The 18,401-nt window shown below is 39.3% G+C and overlaps 1 long non-coding RNA gene across 1 annotated transcript in view; it reads left to right on the plus strand.

The window, feature by feature from the left end:
- LOC132539901 (uncharacterized) overlaps positions 1-18,401 on the plus strand; it is an 805,919-nt gene that overhangs the window by 38,233 nt on the left and 749,285 nt on the right. The window contains exon 2 of the long non-coding RNA XR_009551188.1: positions 12,546-12,647. This is a non-coding gene — a long non-coding RNA (uncharacterized LOC132539901). The remainder of the gene's footprint in view (positions 1-12,545; positions 12,648-18,401) is intronic.

Genomic DNA, 18,401 nt, shown 5'->3' on the forward strand with positions numbered 1-18,401 from the left:
GTTTTGGAACTTTGTTAGAAAGTGAACTGCCTGGAATGGAATTAGAGAATCCTATGAAAGGAAAGGTCTCACTCAATAATGAGACTGAAGGGTTGACATTCCACACCTGATTGTCTCTAGACACAGTCTGAAGTGAAACATGCTGAGTGGTACTCATTGCATTGATTAGATTGGGATCAACAGATGCAACATCATTTGGTATGAATTGAGAGAAGCATGAAGGAAAGTGAGCCCCACCATAGAGGTTCTAGGACTGGGGGAAATTTGTGCTCTATAGAGAAAGCAGGAGGTTCTTAGGGCTTAAGAAAGCAATAGATAGTTATTGCTGTAATCAAATTATTTGGCAATTGGGTTAACTTTGAAAATCCCATTGTTAGGATTTGCTGTACCATACACAACATTACCATAATTTATGTCCTTTGACATTATTTGTATATAGCCATGTCTTATAGAGTAATGCCACTGGTTGCTTCTGTTCTCCCTGGTCTAAGCTTTTAAGAGAGTCAACATTTCAAAGACTCCACCTATGTGCATTAGAAAGTTTGAGATTTTCAGTCAATTTTTCCCCTCTCATATTGATTAAGTAGTGACTTATATGACTAGAAGTTAATAGGAGTATACATAAAACACCATTCCCACCCCCAAAAGACTCTGTCCCATCCCATCCTCCCCACTACCCCCACCCCACCCCAGTGAAGCTGAACATCCACCCTCACCCTAAACCCAGAGATTTTTACTTTGGTGGCCTACTCCAAACTTAGTCAAATCTTGCTTTAGGTTTCCTTTTCTGTTCTTTCTCAACTTCTGTTTATGAGTGGGATCATCCTGTACTCGTCATTGTCTTTCTGACTTATCTCACTCAATATAATTCATTCTAGCTCCATCCAATACGGGTCAGAGAAGGTGGGTTTATTGTTCTTACTAGCTGTGTAGTATTCCATTGTGTATATATACCACAGCTTTCTCATCCATTCAGCTGTTGTTGAGCACCTGGGCTGCTTCCAGGTTTAGTTATCACGAATTGTGCTGCTATAAACATAGGTGTACACATATCTTATTGGTTGGGTGTTATGGAGTCTTTGGGGTATATCCCTAGGAGAGAAAATTACTGGGTCACATGAAAGGTCCATGTCTAGCCTTGTGAGAGTTCTACAAACTGCTCTCCACAGAGGTTGAACCAATTTTCATTCCCACCAGTAGTGCAGAAGAGTTCCTTTGTCCCCACAACACCTCCACCATTTGTTGCTGCTGTCCTTATGATGTATGCTATTCTCATGAGGTTGAGGTGGTATCTCAATATTGTCTTTATTTGCATTTCTCTGACAATGACCTGGAGCAATTTTTCATGTATTTGTTAGCCTTTTGGATCTCCTCTGTAGTAAATGTTCTGTTTATATCCTCTGCTCAATTTTGGATGAGGTCATTTGCTTTTTTTTTGCTGAAATCTTTGTATATTTTGGTTATTTTAAAAAATATTTTATTTTATTTATTTATTCCCTTTTATTGCCCTTGTTGTTTTATTGTTGTAGTTATTATTGTTGTTGTCATTGTTGTTGGATAGGACAGAGAGAAATGGAGAGAGGAGGGGAAGACAGAGAGGAGGAGAGAAAGATAGACACCTGCAGACCTGCTTCACTGCCTGTGAAGCGACTCCCCTGCAGGTGGGGAGCTGGGGTTCAAACAGGGATCCTTCTGCCGGTCCTTGTGCTTTGCGCCACCTGCGCTTAACCCACTGCGCTACAGCCCGACTCCCTATTTTGGTTATTAAACTCTTGTCTGATGTATGGCATGTAAAGATCTTCTTCCACTCTGTGAGGTGTCTCTTTGTAGGTTTGATGATTTCTTCGGCTGTGCAGAGGCTTTTCAACTTGATGTAGGACCATTGATTTGTTTTTGTTTTAGTCTTCTTTGCTATTGGGTTTCAATCATCAAAGATATCTGTGAGGTTTAGGTGGGAAAGTGTTCCACCAATGTTTTCCTCTAAGTATTTGATAGTTTCTTGTCTAACATCCAGGTCCTTGATCCATTTGGAGTTGACTTTTGTTTCTGGTGAGATAAAATGGTTCAGTTTCATTCTTCTGCATGTTTCAACCCAGTTTTCCCAGCACCATTCATTAAAGAGAGCCTCCTTCCTCCATTTAATACTTTGGGCTCCCTTATCAAAGACTAGATGTCCATGGGTGGGGGGATTTATTTCTGGGATTTCAATTCTGTTCCACTTGTCTGTGTGTCTATTTTTGTTCCAGTACCAGACTGCTTTGATGATGATGGTCTTATAATATAGTTTAATATCTGCAAGTGTGATGGCTCCATTTATGTTTCTTTTCCTCAAGATAGTTTTGGTGATTCTAGGTGTTTTCTGGCTCCAGATAAATGACTGTAGTTTTTATTCTATTCTCTTAAAGAAACTTGGTGGAGCTTTGATGTGTATCACATCAAATTTGTATATGACCCTGGGGAAAATACTCATTTTGATGATATTAATTCTTTCAATCCATGAGCATGGGATGTCTTTCCATTTCTTGGTATCATTTTCTATTTCCTTGAATAGTGACTCATAGTTTTCAGGATACAAGTCTTTCACTTCTTTGGTCATTTTTACTCCTATGTATTTTATTGATTTTGTTGCAACAGTGAATGGGAGTGATTTCTGGATATCCTCTTCTTTGGATTTAGAGTTTGCATAAAGAAATGCCACTCATTTTTGTATATTGATTTTGTAGCCTGACACCTTGCTATATTGCCTAATAACTTCCAGTAGCTTTCTGCTGGATTCCTTAGGTTTTTCTATGTATATGGTCATATCATCTACAAATAATGAGTTTGACTTCTTCTGTTGGTATGCTTCTAGTTCTGCTTCTGGTATCCCTTCTGTTACATTGCTTGACGTTGTGGTCTATTTACATGGTCATTCTGTTACATTAGTTTGGTCTCACTCTCCCTGCCTCCAGGAGATTTTGGTTTAGTCCTTGCCTTTTAACACTTCTTGCTTTTCCCCGCCCCCTATCCTACTTACTTCCGTGGTTCCTGACTCTTCTGCTGGAGGATAGAGAGGCAAGAGAGAATTGGGTTGTGATTAGATTAGATTAGGTTTCTGAATCGTTTGCTCATGAATAAAGAGCATGCTTCTCCGTTCAGCCATGTGCCCCTGGTCGTCTGTCTCCTGCCGTGAAGCTAGCCCGGCATACTGGCTCCCTGAGCTCTGACTGACATTCTTCCCTTCCAATCTGTATTCCATTCATTCCTTTCTTTTGCCTGATTGCTATGGCAAGAACTTCCAATGCTATTTTGAAGGGTACTAGTGATAATGGACAGTCCTGTCTAGTCCCAGATCTGAGGGGGAATGCTTTCAACTTCTGTTTGTTGAGTATGATGTTGGCTGTAGGTTTGCTATATATAGACTCCACTATCTTGAGGAATTTCCCATCTATTCTCATTTTCTGTAGTGTTTTGAGCATGAATGGGCGTTGGATTTTGTTAAAGGCTTTCTCTGCATCTATTGAGATAATCATGTGGTTTTTGGTTTTGCTTTTATTGATGTGGTGAATGACATTGATTTATGTATATTAAACCAGCCTTGCATTCCTGGAATAAACCCCACTTGATCATGGTGACCAATATTTTTGATATACTGATGTATCTACTGGGCTAGGATCTCATTCAATATTTTGGCTTCTATGTTTATCAGAATATTGGTCTGTAGTTTTCCTTTTTTGTTGTATCTCTATCTGCTTTTGGTATCAGAGTGATGTTGGCTTCATAGAAGGTAGAAGGTAGTATTCCTCTTTCTTCAATCTTTTGGAAGAGCTTTAGAAGTATAGGTACTAACTGTTTCCTGAAGATTTTGTAGAATTCATTTGTAAAGCCATCTAATCCAGGAACTGTGTTATTGGGAAGATTCTTCATAACTGTTTTGATTTCTTTGTCTGTGATTGGTGCTTCTAGGTTCTTTATTTCTTCCTTTTTCAGTTTTGGAAGAGTATGTTTTTAGGAATTCTTCCATTTCTTCCAGATTCTCTAGCTTGGTGGCATATAGTTCTTTGAAAAGTTTTGCACAATTTTCTGGATTTCTTTGATTTCATTTGCAATCACTCCTCTATTGTGATTTCAGTCCTTCTGGATGCTTTAGGGCTCCTTTGTTCCTCTTCCTCTATGTCCTTAAGGTGTGAAGTAAGGTAATTTATTAGAGCTTTTTCTTGTTCTCTAATGTGTGATTGTATGGCTATGAATTTCCCTCTCAGTACTGCTTTGGCTTTGCCCCCAAGTATTTTGATAGGTTGTGTCTTCATGTTCATTTGTTTCCAGGAACATCTGAATTTCTTGCTTGAGTGCCTCTTTGACCAGCGGTTATTAAGCTGTATGTTGTTGACTTTCCAAGTTTTGTGACTTTTAATATTTTTCTGTTTGTTGTTGAATGTTAGCTTTACTCCGCTGTGGTCTGAGAAGATCATTGCATTCTTTCAGTAGGTGTTTGATGTATTTAGATGGTATCTCATTGAGTGCTTAGATGTTAATAACTGTTAAATCTTGGTTGATTGATCCTCTAATCATTATGTAATGGCCTTGCCTATCTTTTATTACTTTATTTAATTTAAATTCTATGGTTTCAGATATTAAAATGGCTGTTCCTGCCTTTTTTGTGGTCTATTAACCTGTATGACAGTTTTATATCCTTTCACTTTAACCCTGTGTTTGCCTTGTTGGGTCAGATGGGATTTTTTTCAAGCAGCATATGGTTGGGTTGTATTTTATGACCCATACTCCTCCTCTGTGCCTTTTAATAGGTGAGTTTAAGCCATTGACATTTATATGTATTATGGATTTAAGATATTACAGTGCCATTATTCAACTTTTTTTTTAATAAAAAGGAAACACTGACAAAACCATAGGATAAGAGGGGTACAACTCCACACAGTTCCCACCACCAGAACTACATATCCCATCCCCTCTCTTGATAGCTTTCTTATTCTTTAACCTTCTGGGAGTATGGACCCATGATTATTGTGGGATGCAGAAAGTGCAAGGTCTGGCTTCTGTAATTGCTTCTTCGCTGAACATGGGCATTGACAGGTCGATCCATTCTCCCAGCCTGCCTTTCTCTTTCCTAGTGAGGTGGGGTTCTGGGGAATCGGATCACCAGGACACATTGGTGGGGTCGTCTGTCTAGGGATGTCTGGCTGGCATCATGGTAGCATCTGGAACCTGGTGACTGAAAAGAGAGTTAACATATAAAACCAACCAATTTGTTGACTAATGAGCCTAAAGGCTGGAGTAGTGTAGATGGAGAGTTGGGGGGTCCCTGTTCTGTAGATAGCTAGTAGGCATATTTTAGTTATATTCCAAAGGGCCTGTGGATATACTAGTTCTTTTACTCCCCCTGAGCCTGAAGTCTGATATGCAGGTATATCCAAGTTATTGTCTGGGGAGATGATGTCATTGTTGGAAAAAGGACCAGAAAGCAGGATCTTGGAAGAGAGTAACTTCCAAATATGGGAAAGGGGTATAAATATTGTTGACTGTAAACCCCATTGATTTGATGTGATCTGGGGCCCATATTTAGCTTAAGAGCCTATGGGACCTCTGAATCCCTGTAGATTCGACCTCATATTCCATGGTCTAGACCTCAAATAAATCCCTCTCTCCATTGTTACCAGTCTTCTATATTAGGAACAACAAAACAGACCCCTTTGTGGACATCCATACAACCTTGCCCTCCACTTGTATCAACAATGGTAGAAAATGTTCCATCCTCTAAAGGGAGGTTGGACAACATACTCTATGCTACACCTGAAGAAGACAGGTCCTGATATTATGGCAGATTGGAATGTTCCTACTCATGACCATAGGAAGTGAGTTCGGATCTATAGGTATTCAAAATTCTTTTAATTTGCTCTGATATATCATAAGTGTAATGGTTATGTTCTTGTTTATAAGAGATCTTTTAGAACCTCTTTCAGGGTAGGCTTGGTGATGGTTGCCTCCTTTAACTGTTGCCTGTCTAAGAAGATTTTCATCCCTCCATCTAGTTTGAGTGAATGTCTAGCAGAATATATTATCCTTTGTTGAAACCCTTTTTCATTGAGGGCTCTATAGATGTCTTGCCATTCTCTTCTGTCTTCTAGAGTTTGAGCAGAGAATTCTTCTGATAGTCTTATGGGTTTACCCCTGTATATGACTTTTTTTTTTTCTTGCAGCCTTTAAGATCCTTTCTTTATCCTTGCTTCTTTTCATTGTAACTATGATGTGTCTTGGTGTCTTCAGGTCTGGGTTGATTCTGTTTGGGACTCTCTGGGACTCTTGAATCTGAAAGTCCTCTCTGTTTTTTAGGTCTGGGAAGTTTTCTTCTGTTATTTCCTCTAGGATGTTTCCTTCCCCTTCCTCTCTTTATTTCTCTGGTAGTCCAATTATATGAATGGACTTTTGAGATCATCCCATAGGTCTCTGTTGTTGTTTTCAGTGTCTCTCAATCTCTTTTTGAACTCTTTTACTTCTTTCTTTGTTTTCTCTGGCTTATCCTCTGTCTGACTAATTCTATTTTCTGCTTCTGCTAATCTGCTTTCCCTTCCCTCAGCTTCCTTCTTCAGTTCAGTTATAGTATTAGCTTGTTCTGCTAATTGGCTTTTTAGCTCAGCTATTTCAGCTTTCAGTTCTCTAATCACCTGGAGGTAATTAGTATTTTCCTTGAGGGTCTCATATTTTGTTTCCTTAATTCTGATAGCCCTTTTCTCCATAGTTATCTTCATTTCTGTGATTATTAGGATTATTATTGCTTGCATAGTTTCCTTATCTATGGTTACTTCTGACTAATTTGGAGTTTCTTCAGGACTCCTTTCCTGATTCATTATGGTAGCAGTTTTATTTGCTCTTGACTTAACCTTTTTTTTTTTAATTGATGTGGTTTGTATTCTTCTGTTCTGTCATTCTTCAGTTACTGTGTTTTTAGTACAGGAATGCTATACTGGAGACTTTTCACAAATGCAGTCACAAACCTCAGAAATTACAACAATAGCAACTGAAGCAAGGACTGATGCAGTTCAACCAATATCAGTTAGCCAAACATCACCTCCATATCAATAAGAAAAAGCAAACAAAACCAAAAGAAAAAGAAAGGAAAAAAGGGAAAGCAAAAATAGACAATTATGCAAATCTACTGTTCACTGTAATTTCTAGGGATAGAAAGAGGAGAAAGGAAAGTATAAAAGAGAGCTACACACACACACACAGAGAAAGAGAGATAGTCCACTACAAATCAGATTTCATTCACAATATCATTCACAAACAAATTACAATGAATTCAGAAAGCAAAAGAAGGAAGAAAATTAAAAGATTTTAAAAAGGAGCAGTGAAAGCAAAGAGGATTTATTAGTTTTTTTTTATTAGCTAGGAGGAGAGTAAAAGGAAGGGAGAGAGGGAGAGAGAAATAAGTTCCTCTCACAATGGATAAGACACCCAGTCACCTTCCAATGGAAAAAGCAATAACGTTAATTTTGGACAACCTGAAGAGGAGGAAAAAAGGACACACACATATAATAACAGTAATAATAAAATAAAACAGAGTAAAAAACCCTAACAGTCAGTCTTTAGCTTGGACCACTTCAGATTGGCTGCACGCAGCCTGATCCCCTTTCTAAACCAAAAAAGACAACCAAGTATAAGAAATATCAAAACAACAACAACAACAAAACTCAAGCTAGTCTTTCCCAGTCAGGGCTGAGGCCCTGATTGGTCAGGTATCCTGTCATTCAAATAGAGCTCCAGTCCCCTTCAAAAAGAAAAAGAAAAAGGCTTGGAATGACACCACTGCTGAGCCAGGAATCTTGGTAAAGAAAATAGCTCCACAGGAAGCCTGCTAGAAGTGGCTGGGCATCCCCTGGGGGCTGGTTCTGGGGGAGGAGAGGGTGAGTTCAGAAATAGTCAAGCCAAAGATTTTCCTTTCTTTGTCCTTTTGGCCTCTCTTTGCCATCCCAAGGGTGGGTTATAGGACTTTTTTTTTTTTGGTGTCCTCCTGACCACCCCTTATTCACCCGTCTCACTGAAGACCCAGAGCCTAACCTCTCCAGAGAATCAATACCAGGTTGTAAACTGCTTCTTTCTGGAGCTCACAGCAGGTGTTGTCTCCAAGTTGCCTTCTTGGCTCCGCCCCCGAAAAACTTTTCTTTTTAATATAATCTACCTCTTACAAAAGGTCAAGGCAGTATTCTTAGTGAAAGATGACTATTTTTAATGCTCATATGACATTGTTAGCATTCAAATTTCCTTTGCTTTCTGATGAAAAACTGTTTTTCTCCTTTTGCAGTTCCTTAGGTCTCTTTCTTTCTTTTTAAAGAAGGTTTATAAGAATCTCTATTCTGGGAATTTTGTATATTATATGTGTGCTTGCATCTGGTCTTAAACTTCTTCTTCACCTTTTTTTTTTTTTTAAGTTCTGTCATCCCTAATGCTTCACTACTCCAGGATGTACATCAATTAAGGAGGGGGATGCAGAGAGAAAAATCACAGAGGGAACCAGAGTATTACTCTGGCATATTTAATGCTTACAAGTCAAGTACTCTACTTACTATTCCACCTCTTGAACTGCTATTTTTTTCCTTTTAAAAATATTTATTTATTCCCTTTTGTTGCCCTTGTTGTTTTACTGTTGTTGTTGTTGTTACTGATGTCATTGTTGTTGAATAGGACAGAGAGAAATGGAGAGAGGAGGGGAAGACAGAGAGGAGGAGAGAAAGATAGACAACTGCATACTTGTTTCACCACTTGTGAAGCGAATCCCTTGCAGGTGGGGAACCAGGGACTCGAATCAGAATCCTTACATCGGTCCTTGTGCTTTGTGCCACCTGCACTTAACCTGCTGCTCTACCACCCGACTCCCTTTATTTTCTTTTTAAGCACTGACTTGCTGTATTATTTTCTTATTTCTTATCTATATGTTAAATGATAATTATTCATTATTTTTTATTATTTATTTATTTATTATTGGATAGAAACAGAGTGAAACTGAGAAGGGAAGAGGAGGGAGACAGGGAGAGAGATAGAGAGACACCTGCAGCTCTACTTTACAACTCATGAAGCTCTCCCCCTGCAGGTAGGGACCAGGGGTTTGAACCTAGTTCCCTCCATACTGTAGGGTGTTTGCTTAACCAGGTGCACCACTGTCTGGCCCCATATTCATTATTTCATATGGATACTAAGATAAGCACTGTACCTGCTCTTTCACTTGAGTCTCCTAATAGTGCTTTGAGATTGATATTGTTACTGAACTAAAGGTTTCCATTGATTGCCGTTCAGAAAGATAATTAACTGTGAGACAGAGGTTGGTGTGAGGAAAACAGATTTTAGTTAGGTGTTAGTCAAACCTGGGAAGATGACAGATTCATGTCTCAAACAACCATATCATTCCAAGGCTGCCTTTTTCAGGTTTATTATTCCTTTTGTTTTCAATGATGTCTTTACTGCACTTGTTTACACTTGGGCAGTAAAGCTGGAGTCAAATCAAGTGGACCAAATCTAGGGCTTCTTTTATTTTTTAATTTTATTTATTTATTTATTTATTGTTTCTTTATTGGGGAATTAATGTTTTACATTCAACAGTAAATACAATAGTTTGTACATGCATAACATTTCCCAGTTTTCCATATAACAATACAACTCCCACTAGGTCCTCTGTCATTCTTGGATCTGTATTCTCGCGCTCCCCCCCCCCCCCAGTCTTTTACCTTGGTGCAATATAGGGCTTCTACACTATTGTTGTGTAATACTGGGAAAAATATTTAGCCTTTTCTGATACAGATTTCTAACCTAAAACTGGGGGATAATAGTGCCTACTTCATACAGCTATAATATGTAGCCAAATTATCAACTTATTTTAAGTGTGCAGAACACTTCTTGATATATATAATTTTCACAGTAAATAGTCAATATTGTCAGTTGTTAGCCTAATATACCTAATTAGTGGGTGCCATTACTCAATAATTATACTATTGCTATTCTTATCTCTTAATAAGTACCAAGTATCTTGCTAAATTCTGAATGTAGAGGGATTATTCCCATAGAATTTTTCTTTAAGGTTTTCAAATCTAGTACTGGATCAGTAAAGACATCAGTAAAGAGTAATCTCAAGGGTAGTGCCCCAAAATTGCAAAGATAGTCCAAATAGTGGGTCATCAATCTAATACCCTAAATTTATAAGAAAAACTTCAGTGTGTGCTGGAATAAGAATCTGTAGCCAACCTTGTAGATCTCCCAAACTAGCTCTTTCCCACTGGGGTAAATCATGCTACTTGCTAGATACCAACTAGCCTTTCCCATTCTACTTGCCCTCTTGAAGTATGAGTTTTTTTTCATTAACAGTCTACCTCCTATATCTTGATGTTAGGCTAACTCTGTTTGCTTTGACTAAACTGAGATGGTAAAAATGAAGTGGCATGATTTGCTGACATAGACCTGAAGACACTTTGCAGATTCTTCTCTTGTTTTCTTGGTGTCTGGTCTCCTTGAAGTCCCAGAGTTATCTGGGAAAGAGGGTTGGAGGGGAGAATAATGTTAGACTTTATGAAAAATGTGAGAGAAATTAGAGAATTAAGAGGATAAAGTAATGATGTCTAGATCACTGAGTGAGTGAGGGAGTGAAGACACAGAGAGATAGAGAGGCTCTCAGGCTCCCTATTATTTCAGTCATGGCTGTAAAGAATGGCAACTTGGATTTTGTAATGCATAGTAATAGTTTCCTACTTTTTATGATTTTTTTAGCTTGGGTATTCATTTAGGATTATTTATATAAATATAGTACAATAAAAACATAGGATCCCCCCCTTTCCCTCACAAACATTGCTGGAAAAAGTTCTTAGAATATGTTGCCTTGACCCATACTTGAATCTTCTCTGCTGTCTGCTTTCTGAGTTCTCTCTAGGTTTGAGAAATTCTTTCTCTTCCATTTTCTCACAAGAATTATTTTCAGTGACAATAATTTATTTTGAAAAAAAATGAAGACAGACTCAAGGTCTGAGAAATGGATTTTTATAGAATATGGGGCCAGATTGTGGCCATGGCCCAGGAAATATAGGACAAAGGTTTCTACAGATAATTCAGTCCTCCTTAATGCTAAATCAGGTCCCTTCCCTTGGAGAGCAGACTTTAGACTTGCTTAACTAGAATCTGACGGCCTCAGCAAGGAACTGAGAAGGATTTATACTTGAATATTAGAGATCAATGTCACTAGTCATTCTTTCCTTCAGGCTCCTGCCAGCTCCAGCTGCCAACTGTATGTCATTCCCATCCTCTTTTGAAACTTTCTTCTCAATATTTTTTGTGTCTCCTCTAAGTTTTGGAACTTTCATTGGTGTTTTCCCCTTCCAAGGTGCCTCTGATAAATTTTCTTTCTCTTTTATATTTAGAATAACTTGATATGCTGCTGGAATCACATGTGAGATACTCCTTTGGACACTCCTACAAGTAATGGACAATTTAGAAACAACACTAAATTTTAACTGTCAAGTCATGCTATAATAATTTTTAAATAAATAGGAAGGTGAGAGAGAGTGTGTCCCAATCATTAAGATTACTAAGATCAGCTTGTCAGTAGATTTATCATCTAGTAAACATCTCACTTTTGTGTTTAGTGTATTTTATATAATTAACTCCCTGTGGAGTTTAAGAGAAAAGAGAAGGATTATTTCAAATATTCCAGCTATTTTCCAAAATTACTCAGTTCCACATCCAGTTAGATTGGAAACATATGACTTATTCTGCCAGTCACTCATGGGCAGAAGTGGCATGTGTCTCATCTGGACTGAGGGGATTAAATGCCAGTGTGTCTTCTCTATTCTTTCCTCCCTGCTAGTGGTCCTATTTATTTCAGATGATATATCCTATAAACTATACCATATGATCCACACTGGTCTGTGAAATGAATGAGGGAAAAAAATAACAAACCATATTTAATGTGGTAAGCCACTGAGAATTTGAAATACTTTATGTATACTTAGCTCTGTTATCTATGTGACTTGAATCAATATTGTTGAAGATTGCTTAAACCTATAATCTCATGTAAATTTGCTTTCAGACTCTGATTTGTGAAAATTCTGATAATTGTTATACATCTGGAGGATCCATGGATGTACAAGTGAATTTTATTAGAAGTATTCTGGCATCTTAGCACTCCTATTTTCAAAGCTACTATGAATATTAAATACAATTTTTGAAGATTTACTTACTTATTTACTTGGGTGGGAGAACCAGAGCATCACTGTGACATGTGCAATGCTATTGATAAAAATTGGCACCTCATGCTTACAATTCCAGTAATCTGACTACTATGCCACTGGGTAGGCCACAAGAACATTAATGTGCTGATGCAGTATACTAGTGACTGTGGATGGAAGTCCTGACACAGTGCTGACATCAGCCTTGGAGACAGAGTATGCAGTGATCTGCGCAGGCGCATGGTGGATTGTGGGTGAATCCAGTCTGTGCTGGTGTACAAAGCATTGTGGGTAGGCTGAATAGATTTAACAGTACAGCCAGCCAGAAGTTGATCTCTTCCTCTTTAGCTGCTGTTGCTTCTCCTGGGCAGAAGCATTTTGGTGGAGGTGTACTGGGTTCTGCCATGGCTACGTCTCCTGGGAACTAAACACATGTGACTCTGCTAGCCGGTAAGCTTTTAGACCCCTCTACAGCCATGAGCAACCTTTACCAGAGCTGATAATTGTTTATCTTATGGGAGAAGTGGTAGGGAGGTTTTGTTTTTGGGCTCTGTGAACTAGCTTTTTCAGGTCCCGCCATATCACATTATGGGTCCTGGAGGGCGTCCTGTACCTAAGCCTCTTGTGGTGTTTCTTGTTCTTCAGAGATAGCTGCACCATCTTGCAGGAATTGCCGGACATGGCAGGCAGGAAGGCAGACAGGTTTTGAGTAATCCTGTGGAAACACTTATGCAAAAACCCTTTCCCATGGCCAATAGGGGGTTAGGCCATTTCCAAATTTTATGGAGGGGGTCTTTCCGTTTAACCTGAATAGCTGGAAGTGTGGATGGTGTTTGTCAGTGGAGAATAATAGGAGGTTGGTTCGAATTGTTGTAAATATTAAAGAGGTTTAATGTAGTTAAGGCTTTGAATTTTTGGAAATATTAAAGAGGTTTAATGTAGTTAAAGCTTTTGCCAGCTGGATTTGGGGGGGTATATTCCCCCTTTTACTTTTTTTGTATTTATTGAGCCTTAAGGGTTTGATAGACCTTCTCAACAGTGCCTTGTCCTTAAGACAGGAGTGGCCCATAAATCAGTAAGCACTATGTCTGAGATGTCTCAGCACGTGGGGCTGAGAGTTGTTCCACTTGCAGTAAAAGCATCAGACAAGTACTGTTTCTATGAAACGTAGCCTGACAATCTTTTTTCCAGTCTGGGCTGTAGTCTACATAAATTAGAGAAGGTATCAACTGAGACAAAAACATATTTCTGTTTGCCAAAGTTGGATAAGTAGGTAACGTCAATTTGCCAAAGAGCATTGGCTTTTAAGCCATGGGAGTTAACCCCAAGAGTTTGAACAGCAGATGTCTTGATTAGGCCAGCACAGGTAGAGCAAGTGACAACAATGTGCTTTAGTTGTGATAGGGAGGCATTAGGGAATTGGGCCCTGAGACCCTTAAGGTTGACATGGGTCAGAGAATGAAAGTCAGCAGGATCAAAGGCGGAGGTTAACAATGTAGGTACTATCAGAAAAATAAATGAAAGGATCCAGGTATAGCCTTCAAAGCTAGAAGGACAGTATAAAGTTCTTTATACTGTGGGGAGTGGGTGGGGTGTTTAATGAAAAGAGGTGTGGGGGCTGAGGCCGCTCTTGTGGGGGGGATGTTAACCACTCCCACGCTTGTAATGCACAGAGGCATACCTGATCAAAATTGCAGGGAGGAATATCTCATCATAGACCACTGGAGACCTGTCTCCCAGCATGCCACTCCAAAAAGGGCCTCAAAATCCCAGTTAGGCTGGTTCTGACCTTTCCTGCAGGATTGCTGCAGGCACCCATCCCCGAAAATGGCTTCCCATTGAAGGAAGAGTGTACTTGGGAGAATAGAACAAACCATGTCTCTCCAGTCTTGGGGAGTGCCAATGTTCTGGAGAAGGCTCTGCAAAATAGATCTGGTCCACGGAGCATGAATCCCATCCTCTTTAACCACTTGGCAAAGTCTCTTTAAATCATGGATCACAGCCTCAAGGCTGGCCTGCCTGGGGCCATTTTCTAAGTTAGAGTTGCCACTTTCCACGGGAGACATGGGAGGGGGAGCAGAGGAAGTACCAGGGTAAATCTCCTCAGTCTTCTTGGGAGGGGGCCCTGTGCATCTCCCAAGAGCTACGATCATGGTCAAGAGCAACCAAGGTGTGGCCCAGAGCAAAATATCCCAGAGACAAAGCACCCATCCAGTGAAAAAGGAGTAGAGGAATTGGGGATCCTCTTGATAAAAAAGAAGGTTGTCCATGACAGAGGGGTCTCAGGAGAATAATAAGAGAGAGAAAAAAGAACCACAGTGCCTTTGTAAACACAAGGATACAGAGAGCCAATTGGCCATGTACTTACCTGGGGCTGGGGCACCTTCATACATCTGCCACTTGTGTGGAGCCAAGGGGGGTGCCCTACATTTGGGCACCAGATGTAGGGCTAGCAACACTAGAAAGAGAGATAACCCAGGAACCAAGCTCATGGTGGCAAGGCAATACAAATCTTTATTCCCCAGAGTTGTGTGGTAGCACACCTGGTTAAGCCACGTGGTGCAAAACCGCAATGGCCAGAGTCAGCCTCTCGGTCTGCATGCTCACGCTCTTCCAGGTCAGAACAGTGAAGAGACAAGACAGAAACGGAAGTGTCTTGACAATACCATACATGGTTAGGAAAGGGGCAGATAAAGGTGGAAGGGGCTGGAAATGATATGGACCTCCCCAGCAACTGTTGCTAGGGGTTCAACTGGTAGGATTAGCAAAACTCTGCAGGGAATTAGGAAGGAGACCTTTAGTCATTTGTAAGACAAAGCAGAAGATTGATATGTAGATAATAAAAGGTCAGGTCATAGTACCAAGGAATGCAGGGTGGAGCAGGCTAAATGTTTTAAGGAATGCCAGGCTGCTGGAGGCAGAAAAATGCAGGGTGTTTTGTGAGGCAGGGAAGTCTGATATGGCAGGCAACCTTTTGAGGTTCTTGTGTCCCCCACCCTTTTGATAAACCTCTCTGTAGAGAAAGAGATTAACAGGACAGACTCACCTCTCAGGTCAAGCCCTGCCAGGCTCCACCACATCCCACCAATTTCCCTACACTTGTGAGTTTACATTGGTCTCTTGTCTCTTGTATTCTCTAACCATCAGCCTGACATCAGCCAAATGCTAATTATGTTCATGTCCCATAATTCATTTTTCTCACCATAAGTAAAGTAAGGTTTCCAAAAAAGGAGAATACACCTGCCTTTTGCATGTACCTAATAGAATTCATCCTGACAAAAAGGTAATACTCCTTTAAAACTGCTGTTAATTCCTCTCTCCATTATCACTGGTCATCTCTATCAGAAACAACATAATAGACCCCTTTGGGAGCCCTATAGGACCTTGCCCTCAATGTGGATCAACAATGACAAAGAATGTTTCATACTCCAAAGAGGGGTTGGATAACATACTCTATCTACCACCTGAAGAAGATGGGTCCTAAAATTGGTGCAACTCAGAATGTTCCTACTCATGACCACAGAATGCAAGTTTGGACCTACAGGGAGGTAGAGGTTGCATTGGCTTCTATGCTGAATATGGGCCCCAGATCAGGTAAAATTGATGGGTTTATAGTCAACAATATTTATACACTTTTTCCATTTTGGGGAGCTGCTTTCTTCCCTGATCCAGCTTTCTGGCCCTTTTTCCAGCCATGACATCATCTCTCCAGACAATAGCTTGGGTCCACCTGCATATCAGATATCAGGCTCAGGCAAAAACTAATAAAGTCATGGGCCCTTTGGAATATACCTGAAATAGGCCTATTAGCTATTTCCAAAACAGAGAGCCCCAAATAGTCTTTGCTCAGATGAAGTTACAAACCTCAGAAAGTACACTAGCAGCTGAAGCAAAGACTAATGCAGTTCAACCAAAACCAGATTATTCAAGACACCTCCACTCTAAAAATAAAAACCGACAATACAAAGGGAAAAGAAAAAGGAAAAGGAAAAAGAAAAAAAAAAAAGAAAGAAAGAAAGAAAAGGAGGAAGGAAAATTGAGAATAGACAAATACAAAAATTAGCTGTCAACTATAAATTCTAGAGATAGTGGGAAGAGAGATAGAAGGAAAGAGGAGAGGAGAGAGACACAGTGGGAGAGAGAGAGTGAAAAAAGGAATCTACTCGCAGTCAGAATTCTTCTACAAGATAATTCACAAACCAGTGGCAGTGAGTAAAAAAGAGAGAAAAGAAAAAAGCAGTGAAAGGAAAGAAATTTTTCAGATCAGATTTAAGGAAAGAAAAAGAAATGGGGGGGTGTCTTTCCCAGAATGTGTAGTACACCCAATCACCTATCAACGTAAAAAGCAGCAATGGCTACTTTTGCTAAAGTTGGAGAGGGGGGAATTGAGACATGCATAGTAATAATGATAACAGAATAAAATTGAATACAATTCCCTGTCTGCAGAATGAACCAGTACAGATTGGCTCCACATAGCCACATCTCTTTCCTAGACCAAGCTAAAAATAAGCAATTATGAGAGGTAACTATTGGGCAAACTCAAGTGTTAGCAGAACTTAAGTACCCTGCCCAGGCAAAACCAAGGCCTTCATTGTATGAAGTCTTAAAGTACCCTGTGTTCAGTTGGCTTCTAGAGCCAAATACAAGAACTTTTCTTATCACAGTGACAAAGTTCTTGTCGTTCTCAAGATTAAAGAGTTGATTTCAGTCTTGTCAAAATATAATCATAAGGCTTTATCAGAGCAAATATTTAAAGATAAGTCATGCATATCCTACAATGTGAGACAGATATGCTACAGAGCAGGATAATTATTTAGAGGATACAAATTCCTGCTGAAGTTTGGTGCCAGTACTTTAGTGACTAGCCACATATTTATGAAGTCTTATTACATAATTACAAGAAAACTATGAAAAGAAAATACTTTCTTATTGCTAATTTAATCTGAGGTAAATGCTTTAAAAAAGAACTTCCATTGATAACTTCAGACCCAGTGCAGATAATCTACCTAAAACACACAGTGTAGAATTATATCTCTGTTATCACATAATTTTGTAAATCAATATTAAATCACTACTGATAATTTTATAAAAATCATTTTTATTTTTAAAGCTACAAAAAAGGGTTAAAACAAGTGAGACTTACATAAGAGAGAGAGAAATTGGCATAATTATTACTTGAAGAAATTGTAGCTAAGAATTTTTCCCAAATTGAAGGAGATAGACCCTCAGATTCAGGGAACATTAAGAACTCCAAGAAAAATAAATGCAAGCCTAAAATCACTTAGGCATATCATGTATTTGGCAAAGATTAAAGATAAAGAGAGGATATCAAAAACAGCAAAAGAAAAGAGTCAGTCATCTACAAGGGAACTCTCTTAAAACAATCAGCTGATTTTGCTACAGAAGCTCTAAAAGCTTGAAAATACTTGCAAGACAGGTTCCTTGAAGATGGCGGACTGAGAAGCTGCTAGTGGCTTGAGCTCTGACCACATCAACTGGAAACGGTAGGATTTTCTGCCTTTAGTAGGCCAGTCAATAAGGGGTCCTAGCAGTGACACCAAGGAAGTGACTATAACTTAATTTGGGTTAAAAAAGAGAGTAAAAAGAAAGGGGAAAAAATTTGTAATTATTATTCCCAAAGCACACACCCTTCCCCCCCCATAACCAGTCCCTGGGGAACAGCTCCTAGCAGGCTCCCCTGCTGAGCTTCTTTCTTTACCAAGATTCCTGTCCCACCAGGGGGTATCATTCATTCTAAGTCTATTCCCTTCTGAAACCTTTGGCCTTTTTTCTTTCTAAGTAGCCAACCAGCTGCCTCTGTTCAGGCAGCTCCCCTCCCTTCCCCCCCATACCTAATTAAATAATAAAAAATAAAAAAAACTCTTTCCTTTCACCGCTCTTTTATTACTGTTCTTTTTCTTATCTTTTTCTTTTTTTTCTCTCTCTCTCTTTTTTTTTCTTTTTTTCTCATTCTTGTCATCCTTTCTTCCTTAATCCTTCAGCTTTATGAATTCTCTGATAAACATTTATGAATTATTTTGGGGAAGAAATCTGGCTCAGAGTGGACTCTCTTTGCATGTATCTCTGCTCAACTTCCCTTCCTCCTTTAGATACAACCTAGAATATACAGTGGATAGTAGATTTGCATAACTGTCTATTCCTTCTATCCTTGTCTAGTCCTGAGGGGTTTTTTTTTTCTTTCTT

The sequence above is a fragment of the Erinaceus europaeus genome, chromosome 8 (assembly GCF_950295315.1).
Source record: "Erinaceus europaeus chromosome 8, mEriEur2.1, whole genome shotgun sequence".
In the NCBI taxonomy this organism is placed as follows: domain Eukaryota; kingdom Metazoa; phylum Chordata; class Mammalia; order Eulipotyphla; family Erinaceidae; genus Erinaceus; species Erinaceus europaeus.